This window comes from Triticum urartu, chromosome 2A (genome assembly GCF_056163025.1).
Source record: "Triticum urartu cultivar PI428250 chromosome 2A, HENAU_Tu73, whole genome shotgun sequence".
Taxonomy (NCBI): domain Eukaryota; kingdom Viridiplantae; phylum Streptophyta; class Magnoliopsida; order Poales; family Poaceae; genus Triticum; species Triticum urartu.
Window position 1 is genome coordinate 655,630,563 of NC_141874.1, and position 15,753 is coordinate 655,646,315.

The 15,753-nt window shown below is 43.4% G+C and overlaps 1 pseudogene; it reads left to right on the forward strand.

Annotated features, from left to right (window-relative positions):
- Positions 1-7,312: 7,312 nt before the first annotated feature.
- Positions 7,313-13,054, forward strand: LOC147986458 (uncharacterized; annotated as a pseudogene).
- The last annotated feature ends 2,699 nt before the right edge of the window (positions 13,055-15,753 follow it).

Sequence of the window (15,753 nt, forward strand, 5' to 3'; positions counted from 1 at the left end):
GGGAAGCCACCCCTTAGCCGCCGCCCCCTAGGAGATTGCATCTCCTAGGGCCGCCCCCCCCCAAGGCCCCTATATAAAGAGGGGGGAGGGAGAGCAGCCGCACCCTTGCTCTTGGCGCCTCCCTCTCCCTCCGTAACACCTCTCCTCCCCGCTTGCGCTTGGCGAAGCCCTGCCGGGATCCTGCTGCATCCACCACCACGTCGTCGTGCTGCTGGATCTTCATCAACCTCTCCTTCCCCCTTGCTGGATCAAGAAGGAGGAGACGTCTTCCCAACCGAACGTGTGTTGAACGCGGAGGTGCTGTCCGTTCGGCACTTGGTCATCGGTGATTTGGATCACGACGAGTACGACTCCATCAACCCCGTTCTCTTGAACGCTTCCGCGCGCGATCTACAAGGGTATGTAGATGCACTCCTCTCTCCCTCATTGCTAGATGACTCCATAGATTGATCTTGGTGATGCGTAGAAAATTTTAAAATTCTGCTACGTTACCCAACAATAACATGAGAGACTCTCTACTATGAAGATCATGGTGCTACTTTGAAGCACAAGTGTGGAAAAAGGATAGTAGCTTTGTCCCTTCTCTCTTTTTCTCTCTTTTTTTATTTTTTTATTTGGGCCTTTTCTATTTTTTGTGGCCTCTTTTCTTTTTCTCTCTTTTTTTATTTTGTTTTTCGTCCGGAGTCTCATCCCGACTTGTGGGGGAATCATAGTATCCATCATCCTTTCCTCACTGGGACAATGCTCTAATAATGATGATCATCACACTTTTATTTTTCTTACAACTCAACAATTACAACTCGATACTTAGATCAAAATATGACTCCATATGAATGCCTCCGGCGGTGTACCGGGATATGCAATGATTCATGAGTGACATGTATGAAAGAATTATGAATGGTGCCTTTGCCACAAATACGATGTCAACTACATGATCATGCTAAGCAATATGACAATGATGGAGTGTGTCATAATAAACGGAACGGTGGAAAGTTGCATGGCAATATATCTTGGAATGGCTATGGAAATGCCATAATAGGTAGGTATGGTGGCTGTTTTGAGGATGGTATATGGTGGGTGTATGGTACCGGAGAAAGGTGCGCGGTATTAGAGAGGCTAGCAAAGGTGGAAGGGTGGGAGTGCGTATAATCCATGGACTCAACATTAGTCATAAAGAACTCATATACTTATTGCAAAAATCTACAAGTTATCAAAGCAAAGTATTACACGCATGCTCCTAGGGGATAGATTGGTAGGAAAAGACCATCGCTCGTCCCCGACCGCCACTCATAAGGAAGGCAATCAAAAAATAAATCATGCTCCGACTTCATCACATAACGGTTCACCATACGTGCATGCTACGGGAATCACAAGCTTCAACACAAGTATTTCTCAAATTCACAACTACTCAACTAGCATGACTTTAATATCACCATCTTCATATCTCAAAACAATTATCAAGCATCAAACTTATCATAGTATTCAACACACTCATAAGAAAGTTTTATTATTAATCTTGTATACCAAGCATATTAGGATTTTAAGCAAATTACCATGCTATTTAAGACTCTCAAAATAATCTAAGTGAAGCATGAGAGATCAATAGTTTCTATAAAAAAATCCACCACCGTGCTCTAAAAGATATAAGTGAAGTACTAGAGCAAAATTATATAACTCAAAAGATATAAGCGAAGCACATAGAGTATTCTAACAAATCCCAAATTATGTATGGCTCTCTCAAAAGGTGTGTACAGCAAGGATGATTGTGGTAAACTAACAAATTAAGACTCAAATCATACAAGACGCTCCAAGCAAAACACATATCATGTGGCGAATAAAAATATAGCTCCAAGTAAAGTTACCGATAGAAGTAGACGAAAGAGGGGATGCTTTCCGAGGCATCCCCAAGCTTTGGCTTTTAGGTGTCCTTAGATTATCTTGGGGGTGCCATGGGCATCCCCAAGCTTAGGCTCTTGCCACTCCTTGTTCCATAATCCATCAAATCTTTACCCAAAACTTGAAAACTTCACAACACAAAACTTAAAGTAGAGAATCTCGTGAGCTCCGTTAGCGAAAGAAAATAAAAGACCACTTCAAGGTATATCTGGCCATGAGCCGGGCCAGGCATGGGCCAGGCCTAAAAAAGCCCATCGCAGAAAACTGAGGCCCAGGCCCTCCCAGGCCCAACCATCGGGCCTACTTTTCAAGCCCAAGCCCGACCCATCTGGTAAAAAGCCCTGAAAAGCCCTTAGGGCTTAGGGCTGTGGGCTGGGCCTCTTCCTTAAAATGTCAATATGCTAAACCCAAGCCCGCCCAGGCCCTGCTGGTGGGCTCAAAACTCAGGCCCAAGCCTGGCCCACTATCAAGCCCATCGGGCCTAGGCCCTGGATTTTAGGGCCGGGCCTGGGTGGGCCGACAGGGCCGGGCCTGAGATGGTCAGGACTACTTTAAGGTACTGTAATGAACTCATTCTTTATTTATATTGGTGTTATACCTACTGTATTCCAACTTCTCTATGGTTTATAAACTATTTTACTAGCCATAGATTCATCAAAATAAGCAAACAACACACGAAAAACAGAATCTGTCAAAAACAGAACAGTCTGTAGTAATCTGTAGCTAGCGCAAGATCTGGAACCCCAAAAATTCTAAAATAAATTGCTGGACGTGAGGAATTTATCTATGAATCATCTGCAAAAATAATTAACTAAATAGAGTTTCCCCAATAAAAATGACAGCAGTTCTCGTGAGCGCTAAAGTTTCTGTTTTTTACAGCAAGTTCAACAAGACTTTCCCCAAGTCTTCCCAACGGTTCTACTTGGCACAAACACTAATTAAACACAAAAAACACAACCAAAACAGAGGCTAGATAAATTATTTATTAAATAATAGCAAGGAATAATATTGGGTTGTCTCCCAACAAGCGCTTTTCTTTAAAGCCTTATAGCTAGGCATAATTTTTCAATGATGCTCACATGAAAGACAAGAATTGAAGCACAAAGAGAGCATCATAAAACACGTGACAAACACATCTAAGTCTAACATACTTCCTATGCATAGGCATCTTATAGGCAAACAAATTGTCAAGGCAAGCAAAAACTAGCATATGCAAGGAAGCGGAAAGAAACAATAGCAATCTCAACATAACAAGAGGTAATTTAGTAACATGAAAATTTCTACCACCATATTTTCCTCTCTTGTAATAATTACATGTAGGATCATAAGCAAATTCAACAAAATAGCTATCACATAAAATATTTTCAACACGAACCACATGCATGCAAAGTTGACACTCTTCCAAAATAGTGGGATTAACATTAACTAAAGTCATGACCTTTTCAAACCCACTTTCAGTATTATTGCAAACACTATTATCAATCTCATAATCATCTTGGGGAGTAAATAAAATTTTAAGATCAAAAGAAGAATCACTCCAATCATGATCATTGCAACTAGTGGAGGACATAGCAAACCTAGCATCCCCAAGCTTAGGGTTTTGCGTATTATTAGCACAATTCGCATAAATAGAATTTATAATAAAATCATTGCAATCATGCTTTTTATTCAAAGATCTATCATGAATCGCTTCATAAATTAATTCATCACACTTTTCAGATTCACGAATTTCAAGCAAAACTTCATAAAGATAATCTAGTGCACAAAACTCACTAGCAATCGGTTCATCATAATTGGATCTCTTAAAAAGATTAGCAAGTGGATGAGGATCCATAGATCTTAGGCTCTCTGTTTAGTAATAAATAGACAACTATTCCAACCATACGAGCAAACAAGAAATAGGGAAAAAGGGCAATTAGGGAAAGATAAGGAGGACGGAGAGAGAGGGCGAATAAAACGGCAAGGGTGAAGTGGGGGAGAGGAAAACGAGAGGCAAATGGCAAATAATATAATGTGGAAGATAAGGGTATGTGATGGGTACTAGGTATGTTGACTTTTGCGAAGACCTCCCCGGCAACGGCGCCAGAAATCCTTCTCGCTACCTCTTGAGCACTGCGTTGGTTTTTCCCAAAGAGGAAGGGATGATGCAGCAAAGTAGCGTAAGTATTTCCCTCAGTTTTTGAGAACCAAGGTATCAATCCAGTAGGAGGCTACGCGCAAGTCCCTCGTACCTGCACAAAACAAATAAATCCTCGCAACCAACGCAAATAGGGGTTGTCAATCCCTATAGGGCCACTTACGAGAGTGAGATCTGATAGATATGATAAGATAATATTTTTGGCATTTTTATGATAAAGATGCAAAGTAAAATAAAGGCAAAGTAAATAGCAAAGGAAATAACTAAGTAGTAGGAGATCAATATGATAAAGATAGACCCGGGGGGCATAGGTTTCACTAGTGGCTTCTCTCGAGAGCATAAGTATTCTATGGTGGGTGAACAAATTACTGTTGAGCAATTGACAGAATTGAGCATAGTTATGAGAATATCTAGGTATGATCATGTATATAGGCATCACGTCCGAGACAAGTAGACCGACTCCTGCCTGCATCTACTACTATTACTCCACTCGTCGACCACTATCCAGCATGCATCTAGAGTATTAAGTTAAAAACAGAGTAATGCCTTAAGCAAGATGACATGATGTAGAGGGATAGACTCATGCAATATGAAGAAAACCCCATCTTGTTATCCTCGATGGCAACAATACAATACGTGCCTTGCTGCCCTTACTATCACCGGGAAAGGACACCGCAAGATTGAACCCAAAGCTAAGCACTTCTCCCATTGCAAGAAAGATCAATCTAGTACGCCAAACCAAACTGATAATTCGAAGAGACTTGCAAATATAACCAATCATACATAAGAGAATTCAGAGAAGATTCAAATATTATTCATAGATAGACTTGATCATAAACCCACAATTCATCGGTCTCAACAAACACACCGCAAAAAGAAGATTACATCGAATAGTTCTCCACAAGAGAGGGGGAGAACATTGTATTGAGATCCAAAAAGAGAGAAGAAGCCATCTAGCTACTAACTATGGACATGTAGGTCTGAGGTAAACTACTCACACTTCATCGGAGAGGCTATGGTGTTGATGTAGAAGCCCTCCGTGATTGATGCCCCCTCCGGCGGAGCTCCGAAACAGGCCCCAAGATGGGATCTCGTGGATACAGAAAGTTACGGCGGTGGAATTAGGGTTTTGGCTCCGTTTCTGTTCGTTTGGGGGTACGTGGATATATATAGGATGAAGAAGTACGTCGGTGGAGCAGCAGGGGGCCCACGAGGGTGGAGGGCGCGCCTGGTGGGGGTGGGCACGCCCCCTACCTCATGGCCTCCTGTTTTATTTCTTGACGTAGGTTCCAAGTCTCTCTAGTCTTATTCATTGAGAAAATCACGTTCCTGAAGGTTTCATTCCGTTTGGACTCCGTTTGATATTCCTTTTCTTCGAAACCCTAAAACAGGCAAAAAAACAGCAATTCTGGGCTGGGCCTCCAGTTAATAGGTTAGTCCCAAAAATAATATAAAAGTGGATAATAAAGCCCAATAATGTCCAAAACAGTAGATAATATAGCATGGAGCAATCAAAAATTATGGATACGTTGGAGACGTATCAAGCATCCCCAAGCTTAATTCCTGCTCGTCCTCGAGTAGGTAAATGATAAAAACAGAATTTTTGATGCGGAGTGCTACTTGGCATAATTTTAATGTAATTCTTCTTAATTGTGGTATGAGTATTCAGATCCGAAAGATTCAAGACAAAAGTTCATATTGACATAAAAATAATAATACTTCAAGCATACTAACTAAGCAATTATGTCTTCTCAAAATAACATGGCTAAAGAAAGTTATCCCTACAAAATCATATAGTCTGGCTATGCTCCATCTTCACCACACAAAATATTTAAATCATGCACAACCCCGATGACAAGCCAAGCAATTGTTTCATACTTTTGACATTCTCAAAACTTTTTCAATTTTCATGCAATACATGAGCGTGAGCCATGGACATATCACTATAGGTGGAATAGAGCGGTGGTTGTGGAGAAGACAAAAAGGGAGAAGATAGTCTCACATCAACTAGGCGTATCAACGGTCTATGGAGATGCCCATCAATAGATATCAATGTGAGTGAGTAGGGATTGCCATGCAACGGATGCACTAGAGCTATAAGTATATGAAAGCTCAAAAAGAAACTAAGTGGGTGTGCATCCAACTTGCTTGCTCATGAAGACCTAGGGCAATTTGAGCAAGCCCATCATTGGAATATACAAGCCAAGTTCTATAATGAAAAATTCCCACTAGTATATGAAAGTGATAACATGAGAGACTCTCTACTATGAAGATCATGGTGCTACTTTGAAGCACAATTGTGGAAAAAGGATAGTAGCATTGTCCCTTCTCTCTTTTTCTCTCTCTTTTTTTCTTTTTTTATTTGGGACTTTTCTTTTTTGTGTGGCCTCTTTTCTTTTTCTCTCTTTTATTTTATTTTATTTTTCATCCGGAGTCTCATCCCGACTTGTGGGGGAATCATAGTCTCCATCATCCTTTCCTCACTGGGACAATGCTCTAATAATGATGATCATCACACTTTTATTTTTCTTACAACTCAACAATTACAACTCGATACTTAGAACAAAATATGACTCTATATGAATGCATCTGGCTGTGTACCGGGATATGCAATGATTCATGACTGACATGTATGAAAGAATTATGAATGGTGGCTTTCCCACAAATACGATGTCAACTACATGATCATGCTAAGCAATATGACAATGATGGAGTGTGTCATAATAAACGGAACGGTGGAAAGTTGCATGGCAATATATCTCGGAATGGCTATGGAAATGCCATAATAGGTAGGTATGGTGGATGTTTTGAGGAAGGTATATGGTGGGTGTATGATACCGGCGAAAGGTGCGCGGTATTAGAGAGGCTAGCAAAGGTGGAAGGGTGAGAGTGCGTATAATCCATGGACTCAACATTAGTCATAAAGAACTCATATACTTATTGCAAAAATCTAATCCCTTCGTCCCGAAAAACATGTTGCAGCGCCATTTTTACAATTTACCCCTCATTGTTTTCCTGACCAAACCTGCGGTCCTCTCTCTCCTTCCTCACTCTTCTCCGACGCCGGCCGATTTGGTCGCGCCCGCCCCCGTCCACGGCCCCGTCGCCCGCCCCCGCCCACGGCTCCCCCTCCCACCGCCCCACGCCGGTCCCCCTCCCCGGCACCCCACGCCTCTGCCTCGTTTCCCTCCCCTCTGCCCGCCGCATCGTTCCCCTCTGGTACCACCCTTCAAGGTTCAATTTTTGGAGACCACTGTCCGCATCTGTCCATCGTCGACCATGAAGCTCGCCCCCTCCATGGACGCCATCGACCCGAGCACTAGAAAGCATGGGTGCCCCTTCTCCACTCCACGGACGGCTACACGCTCAAGTTGGAGGAGCTCACCTTCGAACTCGCCGGAGTGGTGCTCGCCGTCGGCCCCGCGCATCCGGGTCCGGCGCCGCCGCGGCCAAAGACCACCTCTTCAAGGTATCAGACGCGCCCACCATTCTTGCCATTTCAATTTCAGAGAGACCATATGCAGGGCATCAGATGCATATCTAATTTCAAATTTCTGCTCTGTTTGTCAAACCATTTTCAGCTCTGTTTGTCTCTCGCAGGGGTCGCGAGACCACCCGGGCCTGGTCACCATCGCCATGGAGGATATCCTGCAGTTCACGGCGTCCATCGGTGGTGCAGGACACCCACGTCTTCGATCTGCTGGAGCCCAAGGAGCAGGAGGTCCTGGTGCTGGAGGATGCACATGGCAAGACCAATCTCAAGGGCCTCTCCAAGGTTTACTCTGCTCTAACAAATCAGCCTCTTTTCAAATTACATAGAGGATTGCAGAAAAGTTATGTTTGTTGTGTGTATCACAAATTCAGTTTTAGTTCCAGTGAAGTTTCTTGTCCTTTATGTTTTTTCTTATCAAAAACAAATTCAACTAACCAGATTGCAACTAACCAGCCTCTAGAGCATGTAGTTTCCCAATAATCTTATTTAGCACTTTTGTGGATCTGTTAATAAGCAGACACCGCAATTTTGTAAGCTTAAAAATACTGGATGGTACTGTGACTGGTGCCTAGAACCAGATACCTCTAGAGCATGTACTCCTATTTATTCTGATAGGCATTTTGTACTCCAAAGGTGAGGCCATGATCTGTGGTGTCTACTGAAGGCGTTTCAGTCAAAAACTTGCTTAAGCAAGAGCAGATTTACGAGCAAAAAACTCACTCCATATGTCTACTGTCTAGCACTTTGTGCATGAAATCTGCAACTTATTTATTCTCATGAACTTACTAAAATGATTTTCCCAAAAAATTTGCTGTAAAAGCCTTGGTGAGTAGTGGATCCTGCCAAATCAGAAGGATTTACCAACAAATTTTAGTACCATCACCAATCCATGATGAAATTGTAGTTTCACTTCACTGTACATAACCTTTATGCATTTTAGAAATACTCCATGGCAGTATCTAGTAACACTGTCAGTTACTGAATCTATATCTATAGTACCCCATGGCAAAGATTAGTGCATTTCTAAAATGGCAAAGATTATGGCACAAAGATTAGTTACATCACATCAAAATCTCAAATTCTTGCTCAAAATCTCAAATCTAAATTTGATGGAGTATTCGACAGCAGTCTCTGATTGCTGAAAGCATCTATTGCAAATATTGTTTGGCTGGTGATATTGCTTACTGTAGCTAGAGTAGAAGAAGGAATAGGAGTAGCTGTAAATCAAAAAAAATGTGTGTCCATATTTAGGAGCAGTAACTTTGTTAGGAAGAAAGCTAGCTCTAAACAGAGTTACTCCATTTGATATGTGATATTTTTATCCTAGAGTAGATTGTTAGGAGATGTTGTTTTTATCTCTGAACTTGTATGATATGTGAACCCCAAAAAATGCATCATCAGACAGGTGCAGGTTGATGCCCCTCCATTTGTCACATCACGGACTAGACTAGGTGATCATTTTGTTTTTAAATGCTAGGAAAAGGGGAGGTGTTCACCATATTATAGAGAGCACAAAGATTAATGGCTAGGGAAACCAAAGAAGTAAGAGGAATATTACTGAAAGCAAATAGACCATGCAAATAACCAAAATTAATTCTAATTAATTCAAATAAATCCAAATAACACAAATTAATTCAAACAATCCAAATTAATTCAAATAAATCCAAATAATTCAATTAATCTAAATAACCCAAATTAATTCAAATAATTAAGCCAAATAACCCAAATTAATTCAAATAATTAAGCCAAATAACCCAAATTCCAATAAATTCCAACAAAGAGTTGATATACAAGGATTAGACAAGGCATACACAAGGGCATGACATAAGGGCCTGTTTGTCCCCTCTTGACACAAGATTACACAAGACATACACAAGGAGCACCTGACTACATGACATAAGGGCCTCTTTGCCCCCTCTTGACTACATTCTTTTCCTTTCTCTGGCCACTTCTTCCCTTCCCTTCCCTTTACTTCTTTTTCTTTTCCCTTCTCTAGCTAATTCTTTCCTTTCATTTTCTTTTCCTATTGCAATTTCCATTTCTTCTATAGTGGCCCTAGTATCAACAACTACCCGACTGTCGCAATATACATTGGTTATTTCTAGTCCAGCATTTTGAAAGCGATCCTTGTGCAAGTGAGGCAACTTATATTGGTTTCCTCCTTTGTCTTTCATAACTTCAAACATATCTGCTTCTAATGTGATAAAGCTTCTATGCAACTTGTCGGGATCGTAGTTCTCGAATTCCTCTTCCACACCCTGTACCAGTTCCTGGATGTTTGTAGGTGACCTGCAGTCGGTTAGAGACTGGAGAGAGTTATGGAAGCAGAGGTCCAAACAATTTAACTCAGGTCTATTTGGGGGCTGTTGTAGCAATCGGATGTCAAGGTCATTTTGTTCCACAACTTCTCGAAAAGCTACATCATTGGGAAGGACATGAGGCTTTGTGTTATCCCGTTGGATGAATATTGTTGCTCCCTCATCATCGTCAGGCCACTTATCCTGAATTGCCGGGATAACCTTATTGATCAGATAATCTCTGCACACAGGCCTGGTTACTTTCACTGATGTCAACACTTTTGTTCCCTTTGTTCTGTTCTGACTTGTCCGCTTCGCCTCACTCTCTTCGATGAATGCCCAAATGCCGATCTTCCCATCGAATGTTAGCTCCCCCTCGTTGTTATACCGAGGCCTGGCAACAGCTGTTAGAAACATTACCTTCCCAATGTTGTGAGTGTTTGACACGGTGCGCTTCGGTTCAGGCTCTCCTGGAAGTACATAGTAACTATTCTTCACTCTCTCATGTCAAACCACTTCTCATCGATGTGAACCATATTCGTCATTGGTTTGAACATAGCCCAAGAAGTTGAGATCGAATTGTCATCGACCATGGACATACAAAATTTCAATCTCGCAAGCTTGTTCTCTAGCTTGAGGTGAGGTTTCACGGTGCTTGTGATGCGGTTGAGCTCATTCAACTGGAACCTCTTATGTAGGGTCGATCGGGCCACACCTAGAGACCGTGCCAGAGATCGAATTGTTCTTCTTTTATTCAGTGGGATTGTTGAGGTCCTCTCTAGATCTAGCTCCTTTCTCTTTCGGCCAGATCTTCCCGGCTTCTTGCTTGAGACATCTACTTCTTTGCCATCGGAAATTTGCTTTTTGGTGTCTTCCCATATTCTTTCAACAGATCGTACACTTATGTCCAACAGGTTTGAGACTAGCAGCTTGTCGTCTGGTTGAACAGACCCATCTCTGAGCTCGATTACCAGCAAGGTGAAGTAAACACCATGCCTCTCCTTATCTGACAATTCTCTTCTCTTCTCTTGAAGTATCCAATTCATAACTTCATCCTCTTCCTCTTGAGCTTCATCCTCTTTCCCTTCATCTTCTTGAGGCATCCAATTCATATCGTCATCATCTTCCTCTTGAGGCATCAAGTTCAAATCCATAGCTACATTCTCTGCCACTTGAGGTTCCTCCTCTTGAGGCATCAAATTCAAATTAATACCTTCATCATCTTCCTCTTGAGGCATCATGTTCAAATCCATAGCTACATTCTCTGCCACTTGAGGTTCCTCCTCTTGAGGCATCAAATTCAAATTAATACCTTCATCGTCTTCCTCTTGAGGCATCATGTTCAAATCCATACTCCTGCTATCAATGACAAAAGATGAGTACATCATGGTACCATAACAAGGATATACACACAAAAAATGAGTAGAATGACAGGAGCCTTGCAAGCATTACAAAAATGAAGCTGCTCCTTTGTAACACCATTTCATTTCTTATGAAACTTCCAACTCCTGTCATTTCAGGAAGAATTCCAATCCATCATGACCAATTTTGAAGTTTATGTCATTAGTTTATCAATTTCATTTTTTATGACTAATTAGTTTATCAATTTCATTTTTTATGACTAATTTTGCTTAACTTTATGTAATGTTGTTAAGTGATCTGCTGCTGTTTGTGGTACAACTCCTGTTAATTTCAGAACATTGTGACCTTAGTGCCATTGTGAACAGGGCAAGACCCATCTCAAGGGCCTCTCCAAGGTACACTAGTGTCAATAATAGGCTTACTCTGCTCTAACAAATGAGCCTCTTTTCAAATTACACAGAGGATTGCAGAAAAGTTATACTCCTCTAACAATTCAGTTTTAGTTAAAGTGAAGTTCCTTGTTCTTTAGGTTTCTTCTTATCAGAAACAAATTCAACTAACCAAATTAGTGGGTTTCTATCATTTTGGTATTGCCTAGGTGACTGGGTATACATAGTGGAAATAAACTGAAAAAGAAGAAAAAATGCATTCTTCTTATAAATGAGTGTAGCTGCTAATGTTAGACATACACCGCCAATTACAGTAGTGTGCATATCTTGGAGACATCACTAAGCCAAGTTTACTTAGACATTCTTCTTATTGAATTTTACTGTTGATGCTGATCTTCAGCTTTTGCACCAATTAAAGAATTCAGCAAGAAGATTAATGGAGAAGTCAGCAAGAAGATTTCAGGTTCTTGAAACTGAAACAGAGCAAAAAAATAGGGCAGTACACTGTACACACAAGTGGCGTGGATTGCACCTGCAAACCCACAATAAAAATGATGTCTAGCGGCTGATCCACACAAGCATAATTCAGTAGCGCCCACATGCACTTCTAACCTGAAATCTTCAAGCTACTTTCATTTTGTTCTTTGTTCTTTAGTTAACATTGGAGAGTAAAATATTCAGTTAACATTGTTCTTTGTGACAAATAGGAACAGAGGAGCACAAGGAGTAGAGGAGCAACTCCTTACAGTACCTTCTTCTTCCTGACGAACAGGAGCTCTGTCGGCAGCACGGGCCGATGAGCAGCAACACGGGCAGGCGAGCAGCAGCAGTATTGGCAGAGGAGCTCCACCGGCGGGCGCGCGGGTAGGGGAGAAGGAGCAGCATGGGATCGCGCGGGAGATTGAGGAGGACACGCTGGAGATCGAGGAGGAAGCGCGCGAACTCCTGGTCCACCGGATCATGGAGGCAGTTTCCGGCGATGCCGGTAGGGGATCGTGGCGGCGCACGCGTGGGAGCTCTAGCAGGATGCGCGGGAGCACGATGGAGGACGCACGCGAGCTTGAGGAGGATGAACGGGGGTTCCAGGAGGTACGTGCGCGATAGGAGATTCCGGCGAAGCCCACAGGCAGCGGGAGGGGACCGCGGCGGCGCACGTCTGGGCTGCGGCGGCGAGGAGGTAATTGGCGACGACGGCGAGAGCAGGTACTTGGCGAAGGTGAGAGCAGGTACTTGGCTACGGCGGCGAAGCTCAGCTGGGCTCGCCGGCCCCTGGCGAATCACGCAGCTGGGCGGCGCCGGCCCCTGGCGACGCGCAGGCGACGGGCGGAGCAAGAAGACAGGGCGGAGGGACTTGTTTGAAATGCTTTTGAAACCACGAAGGGTTTTTTGCAAAATTACCATTCAACTATGCCTGCGACATGTTTTTCGGGACAGAGGGAGTACAAGTTATCAAAGCAAAGTATTACGCGCATGCTCCTAGGGGGATAGATTGGTAGGAAAAGACCATCGCTCGTCCGCGACCGCCACTCATAAGGAAGGCAATCAAAAAATAAATCATGCTCCGACTTCATCACGTAACGGTTCACCATACGTGCATGCTACGGGAATCATAAGCTTCAACACAAGTATTTCTCAAATTCACAACTACTCAAGTCAAGGTTGCTGCACCGAATGGGGACCATTGAGCTCTTATGGAAGTTGGTGCAAAGGCCGGTGACTTCACCAAAACCTTGCAGAATGCCCGCGAGGTTGTCCACATCTCTTTTGATCGGTGCCACAAACACAGCCGCATCATCCGCATAGAGAGAGGTTCGCACCATGATGCCTCTCCCTCGGACCTTGTGAAGAAGGCCCTTCCTTGTCGCCACATCAAGGATTTGCTTCAATGGGTCAATAGCTATCACAAAAAGGAGGGGAGAGACGGGGTCCCCTTGCCGTAGTCCCTGGCCATGCTTGATGGGGGTACCAGCTACCCCATTCAAGAGGATCCTCGAAGATGAGGAGCATAGCAGAGCCGCAATCCACTCTCGAAATTTGCTTGGGAAACCTCGCCTCCGTAGGAGGTCAAGCAAGTACTCCCATTTGACGGAGTCAAATGCCTTGCGGATGTCCAGCTTGAAAAGGAGAGAGGGAATCTTGCTCTTGTGCAAGCGTCGCGCAAGGTTTCTAACATACATGAAGTTGTCATGGATGCTCCGCGTTTTGATGAACCCACTTTCAGCGTTGGAGACAAGGGCGGACATGTGCGGGCCAAGCCGGATAGCGAGCACCTTCGCGATGATCTTGGCGATTGCATGGATGAGGCTAATGGGTGTAAAGTCGACGATGCTCTCCGCCCCGTCCTTCTTGGGAAGCAACACAATATTTGCAGAGTTGAGCCAGTGTAGGTTTGTTGTGTGGAGGGAGTCAAAGCGTTGAATCACCCTCATGAGGTCGTGCTTGATGATGCCCCAACACTTTTTGAAGAAGAGGCTGGTGAAGCCATCTGGCCCAGGCGCCTTGTCTCTAGGCATGCTATTAACCGCCTCGATGACCTCCGCCTTAGAGAGGGGAGCATCAAACTCACGCAAGTCATGCGACTCCAGATTGAGCTCCTCCCTATTGAAGTCCTTCGTGCTTCCACTTCCTCTTTTCATTACTTGCGAGAAGTGGTCATGGATTATCTTCTCCTTGGCATTGTGTTCGGTCACCCACCCTTGATCCTTCATAATCCGGTGAGTATAGTTTTTCCTCCTTCTTGGTTAACGCGACGGTGAAAGAATTTGGTGTTGGCATCCCCTTCCTTAATGTTTGCGATTCTAGCACACTGCTTTTTACGTGCTTTCTCCAGCGCAGCCAAGCTTATGACCCTTCTCTTAAGCCGAGCTTGAAGGTTGCGCTCCCCGGGGGAGAGCAACCTTCCCTCCTGATCAATGTAGAGGCGGAGGATCACCAAGAGGGCGGCATGGAGGTGGATCTTGGCTTTAGAGAAGAGGCCTCTACTCCATTCCGTGAGACGCGTCTCCGTTTTCTTGAGCTTGTGGAAAAGGATCATGTATGGGTCGGTATGCTCAACTGGCTCGGCCCAGGCCTTGTGGACCACGTCATAGAAGCCTGGCATAGAAGCCCAAAAGTTCTCAAATTTGAAAGTCCTAGGCCTCCTTGGCCCCTTATCTTCAGCAAGCAGAAGCGGGCAGTGGTCGGAGAGGGACGAGGAGAGCGCATGTAACACATGGTCATTGAATGTTGTGTCCCACTCCGCATTGCAAAAGAAGGAGTCGAGCTTGCAAAGGGTAGGGTTGGACCTCTCATTGCTCCATGTGAATCTCCTATTCTAGAGGTGGATTTCTTTGAGCTCACAATTATGGAGAGTTGCGCGGAACCGATTTATACGGCTGCAGTTCACGTTCCTCTTGTTTTTATCCCTTGCCCGGTTAATCTGGTTGAAATCCCCGAAGGCGATCCAAGCCACACCGGCGGGTGGCTTTTCGCCAACGAGCTCGGCAAAGAACGCATCTTTGAGCGAGTGGGGTGGTATCCTTCTTCTTTGGGATGACCTCTTGGTGGAGATGTCCAGCATCACCATCACCACCTTCTGCCTCCCGGCCATGGTCCGTGTCAGAGATTCAGGCGTGAGCTTCAAGATGGTGGTTTTTAGCAGAGCATTGCACTAGCAATTTCTACAGTGGACATTGGAATGGTAGGATCTGTCCAGGAAAACCCCAGTGCTCTACGAGATGAGGCAATTGTAGATTAATTCATGTGTGCGACCATGGAAATATTATTCAAGTGAGGTAACCCTGGGTTCATTCCTCAAAAATTAAATATAAATGGGAGCATTATGTTAGCTAGTTTTTCGAGGGGCCTATTAAGATAATTTGTTCAGTAAGACATGCACACTATTTCTTTTTGGCTATTGTTATTGATGCAATTGCTTGAGAAAAATGTCATATTTTGTTCCCTTATATGTTGTCAAACTGTAAGTATGACCCTCTAGTGCATTATAAATATTTCTGGTCTTTCAAGTGCAAGATGACTTGATGTTGTGAACACGTGGTAGCTCAACCAATAAAAATATAGAAAACATCAAAGAAACCAAAACAAAATTGAGTAAACAAATAATATTCAAGAAAAAATACTAGTAAATAATATTTACATTTTAAGACCACGCAGCTTCCATAAATATTTGGACTATGGGTT